General features: G+C 54.6%; 1 protein-coding gene across 1 annotated transcript in view; it reads left to right on the forward strand.

The window, feature by feature from the left end:
• Positions 1-2,708: 2,708 nt before the first annotated feature.
• CTXND1 (cortexin domain containing 1) overlaps positions 2,709-5,371 on the forward strand; it is a 28,013-nt gene continuing 25,350 nt past the window's right edge. The window contains exon 1 of the mRNA XM_025050157.1: positions 2,709-4,727. The gene's annotated coding sequence lies outside the window, so the exon portion shown is untranslated. The remainder of the gene's footprint in view (positions 4,728-5,371) is intronic.

A 5,371-nucleotide genomic window follows, 5' to 3' on the forward strand; every position in this document is an offset into this window, starting at 1 on the left:
AGGTTACGCAGGTGGCCGCGCACAAAGGGCAAGATGGCCCCTAACGTAGGCAAGTTTGCAAAAACGTCAGCTCTGCGTCCTTGCAAAGAACCATTTGGGGAGGCAGAGGAACAAAGCTTGGGTAGAGGTACAAAGCTTGGGACGTGTTTTCAAATAACCATTGTCTTCAGGGACCCTTTGTCATTATTGACCTGACTAATAAGTGCTTAATGATATTCACTTGTTTATCGATTGGGCAGGCGGTCTGCCGTGTGCCATGCACAAAAGTAGGTGTCGGGCAGACCAGGGAAAGCAAGCAGGGGGCTGGGTCCTCCCAGGGCTTCTGGTCTGCAGGTGAGGGAGACAAAAGCGAAAAACAAGGTTGTGCACAGAGAAAGCACAGAGCTGCCCTGGGCCATTGTGGCCACTGCTGAGCGAACGAGGGCAGTGAGCCTCATGGTGCCTGATCTGGGAAAACGAAAGTAGCCTTTGGAGAAAGGAGCAGGACGGGGAGCGGTGGAGAAAGACGCACATGAACGCTGAGGCGCGCGAGCAATGGCAGCGAGGCAGGCCAGGCCGCACAGGGATGGGACGCCGAGACCTCACTGGCATAGCAGCTGGCCCCGTCCTTGTGTCAAGTGGACCGGCCCTGGTTTCCCCAACACTGAGCCAAATGAGAACTCGGCCTCGTCCACGTACCCCCAAAGGCAACCTACTCAAATACCCTCAATTCATACACTTAATTAATACACAGTGGACTTGACTGGACATTTCCTGAAGAAATGGCACGGACGCCAACTCGCTCCGCATCGAACAAGGCAAAAGTCCAGCGGAGACGCCCGTTCCCCCGAGCAGCCCGCTTGTCCGCCCGGCTCCCCTCGGCGGTTGTCTGCTGGCCTGTCTGCCACGGTAACCAGCATCTCGGCACCCCTGCCACCACCAAGCGCTTCCCATTCTCCAACTTCCCACGCCCCTCAGAAGTGAGTTCCTCTCCCTGGTGCTCACATATCACCGTCGCATGTGGCCCGTTTCACTACTGTCTCCAGAAAATTTATTTCTAAAATCTTCCCTGAAAAATCAAATCGTAGTGAACGCGACCACTACACACACACACACACACACACACACACACACACACACGCACACGTTATTTAATTAAACATATTTGTTGACAAGGTTTACTTTCTTCCTGTGCTGTTGCCTCCTGCCCATTTTCCTAAATGTCACTCTGCCAATGTATTTCATCCTCCTCCTTGCATTTGTCCACTGCAGTAAAAGACAGGTGGCAGGTGGGCAGCTGCTAGAGGCTGGGACACTTCCCAAAGGCCACTTAGCGTCTGTCATGCCGTGTTTTAGGTAAGTAAGAAACACGTCTGAATTTTATCCGAGGAGGAGATGTTTCATCTTCCCCCAATCACTGCACCTCTGGGGTAGAAAGGACCTTTGACAAGACATCATCCAATTCAGTCCCCAGAGTCTGCAGGTCAGGGAACAGAGGCTCACGGTAGAGAGGTGACGTCCCCAAGGTCATGCAGCTCAACAGGCGGACAAGACTTGAAACTGGGTCACCCACAACACTGGGACTCGGTGGCGGGAGTGGAGGTCGGGGGTGCAAAGGAACAGAAGAGGGGGCGATCTGGGCCCTCGCCCTTTCTCTCGTCTCTAGGTGTGAAATAGGTCAATGCCCAGAAATGTCGACTGTGGACGAAAGCCCCACTCAGGTAAACAGTCTACAGTGGAGCGTTAGCCATCGCTGAATACTGAGCAGCGTTTACACCATACCGTGGGCTCCTGCTAATTATGAGACTTAGTAGACTGTGACCCGTTAACAGGCTCAGGAATTCCAGTCAACCTTTAAACAACCTAGAACTCTTTTATATTCCAAAGGAGGCTATTGAATTTGAAGCTGAGATTTGCATTTTAAAAACAAACAAAAAAACGAGCACAGACCCACTGGACCCATAGCATGTGATTCCGGGCACGGTGCGCCCAGAAACGACCAGCATTGCCAGCCGCAGCCCTAACAACACCGGCTGGCAGGCAGCGGCCACCTCAACCGGGCTTCGGGTCCCTCTAATGCGAGAGACGGGACTTCCAGCGTATAACGTGTCATCATTAGAGGGATTTTTATCTTCTCTTAACTGGAAGATGGAAGAGGCCGGGCGGGCATGGAAGCAGGGGGTGTGGGGGACAAATGAGGGCCCGCCATGGCCACGGTGCTGTTTCTCTATGTCTCCTCTTGACCCTCCCTCACTCCTGTCTGCTCTAACAAATGGCTGGAGAGAAAGGCACGTAGGTCTCTGTAATCCCCAGTGCCACCTCCTTACCTTTAACTCAGCCCAGGTGACAGCTCCCCCGACCCCCGCGCCCCGTCTCGCCTTCGCCCTCGGAATCACTGACTCCCATGCGTCAGAGACGGATGCGATCTCAGTTCTACACAGAAAGGCATCCGCACAGGCCTTCGAGGCGGAAAGCGTGGCTTCTCCGCTCCGCCACTCGCTCTGGTGCCCCTGGAACTTCGTTACACCTCTCAAGTCTCGCCTTTCCCACCCGTGAAATGGGGATGATATGAAACACTACACTGAGTCGCAGTGAAGACTAAACTGAATGTGGTAACAGCTGGGCTCCATGCACTTTAGAGACTTTGCAATGCTGAGGGAGGGGAGGGGAGGGGAGGTGGAGGAGGGGAGCAGGCAGTCCGACCCACGCGTCTGCCTTTGCAGCGAAGGTTTATCAAATAAGCTGGCGGGAAAGCCGAATGCAGACGTGGCCCCAGTTCTGCAGGATTGAAGGATGCGACACAGAGCCAGGCCCGATTGGTGTCCTGGCTGCTCATGGCCTCCATGTGGTTGGCTCCAGTTCTCACACCCCCAGGGGTGAGGGGACAGGACACCCCGGGGAGAGTCTGGACGAACGGCCGCCTGGGTGAAGACGAAGAGGCCTCAGGGAGGAGGGCTGAATGAGCAAAGGCTCAGAGACAGGACCACACATCTTGGCCCTCAGCGCAAGGTCTCTCGAGGATGCCTGAAGGTTCGCCAGCCAAAGGACCGTGCCAGCCACCAGAGTGCAGATGAGCAGAGTCCGAGGCTCCCTCCCCACCGTACCCCGCCACCCACACCACCACCTGGACACCATCTGGAAGAGAGAAACGAGTGACCATAACTCCTCGCCTACGCTCAGCGCTTTAGACACCCAGGTCATTCGAGCATCATTATTTCACAGGCTCCGGCGTTTCTGATTCAGCCTCGTTGAGCGAAGAAATGCCACATGTGTGGAATGATTCAGATCTGAATAGCTCACCACGTTCCTGTTTGTATTTATCCATTTTGGAACCCACCCCCCCCCAACGAATGCCAACGATTTTTTCTCCAGCAAAACAACATTCTCTGGACGTTTCAGCAGTTAATGCTAACTACGGGCCTTTGGTCTTTTCTTATGTTTACTTTAACATGCCAGGCAAATGAACGGGGTCGGTTAATGATTCATCCCTCCCTCCAAGTGGCATTCAGCATTCCCTAGGCATCGACCCTGGTGACTCTGACACAACACGGCTACACCGAATCCATTATCCAACCAACTGGTCTGCAACCCCACCATCATTAGCATGGAAATTACCACAAATAAAGGGCAGGTGACAATGACTCCCTTTCCTGTAGGTCACACTGTCTGGAGAGAAATCGAGCAGGTTTTTGTTTAAGAACATTTATTTTGAGAACAGGCAGTCAAACTCACTAGGGGTCGGATTTCGGTCTTTTGAATATCTACCCATTTTCGACAGGGTCATGGGATTTGAGAGGTGAACTCTGAACAGCATCCAGTACGGAATTCAGGGGTAAAGCTCGGGAACATTCTCGTTCTCCCTGCTTTTCTCCTAGGAAGTCAGGGGTGGAGATGGAACAGCCGTGTACCGCTTCACCCCGGGTGAGGCGGGGGCCCCGGCCTGGAGGAAAGGGGAAGCAATCCCCATTACTCCACTGTCCCGTGGCAAAGCCTCAGAAACGCCTCCTTCCCCTAGCAGGAGGAAGGCCGGCCTTTCGCAGAATTTGAATTTTCCACAAATCTTCCCTGGCTGCTTCTTGCCACCTCGCTGCAACATCCAGTCCCGACTTCGGTCCCGGGCCACACCTGCCTCTGCCAGTGACGGTGCTGGACTCCGCTGCTGCCCACACCCTGTGAGTCCCCTCAGCCCTGGGGCGGCCTCTGTGCTCCTCACTCACCGAGGGCACGTCCTGCCCCTTCTCACCACCTGCGCATGGGGCCAGACTCCAGAAGGATCGCCAGCTCCGGCCCCAGGGGCTGACCACCCCGAAACCAGCCATTCTCTGTGCTACTAATTCACCTGCCACATGCGCTGAAAACCAGCCGTCAGCTGAAAACCAAGCCAAACAAAGCCGAGTGGACACAAGGTACAAGGCACACTGGTACCACCGCCTGGCCTGCACCCACACACGCGCCCTCACCCCAACGTGCTCTCGCCCCAGCCGCTCACGGTCCAGAGCCCCCATTTCTTCCAGCTCCCGGAAAAAGAGGGATGAACCCCCTCAGCCAGATCCAGGTTTACGATCTCCAGCTTTCCCAGAAAACCGAAGTGGGAACACGCATCCCCGTCCTGACCTGCCAGACGGTGGGTCCCTCCCCTCCGTCCCGTGGTCTTGATAAGACAGTGGGAGACTAATAACGGTACCTGTCCCCGAGCGTGGGCTTCTCAATCTTACGTGTGATTCTAAGTCAAACCCCTGGCCACAGAGGTAAGTCCATGCGAGGGTGAGGGATGGCGGCGAGGGCGGGCCTCCGTCGACCTCTCAGATCTGTGTTAGACAGTGACACTGCTCCACGGGGCAAAACGAGCAAGAAATGCAGAGGACGGAGCGCAGGCCCTCGTGGGGTCTCTGTTTCATGGCCCGACCTTCTAGAACTGTGACTTAAACGGAATATTTGTTTATCAGATCCTACTGGTCTTGTACTATGCTTGCACGGGAAAGTAAGACTGGCGATCCCAACAGCCACTGTGATAAGCATTCTGCTCCTGTCCCTGGCTCTTTGTTTATACAGCTCATGAGAATCTGATCGCACGGCGAGCCACCCACTGGACATTAGCATCCTAGCTGATGGGGACGTGGCCCAGACAGTGTGAATAATATAAGCTGTCTTTGAAACCCTCGCTCGGTTTTTTCTCTTTTTCGAGGGCTGGGGACATTTCTAATCGGGAGTGTGCCCGACCACCCTGGTGTGGTCACTTCTGAAGCTCTGATCAGAAAGGCAGCCAACTAAAGGATCCTGGGCTGAAAATGGGGTGCTCAGCCCAGAGCTCCGGGGGTGGGAAGCCAGCACAAAAACGGATAACTGGTTAAAGCAGAATGCTCTGAAGACAGCAGTGGGGGCTCTTGTAAGG

Source organism: Pteropus alecto, unplaced genomic scaffold (assembly GCF_000325575.1).
Source record: "Pteropus alecto unplaced genomic scaffold, ASM32557v1 scaffold60, whole genome shotgun sequence".
Taxonomy (NCBI): Eukaryota; Metazoa; Chordata; class Mammalia; order Chiroptera; family Pteropodidae; genus Pteropus; species Pteropus alecto.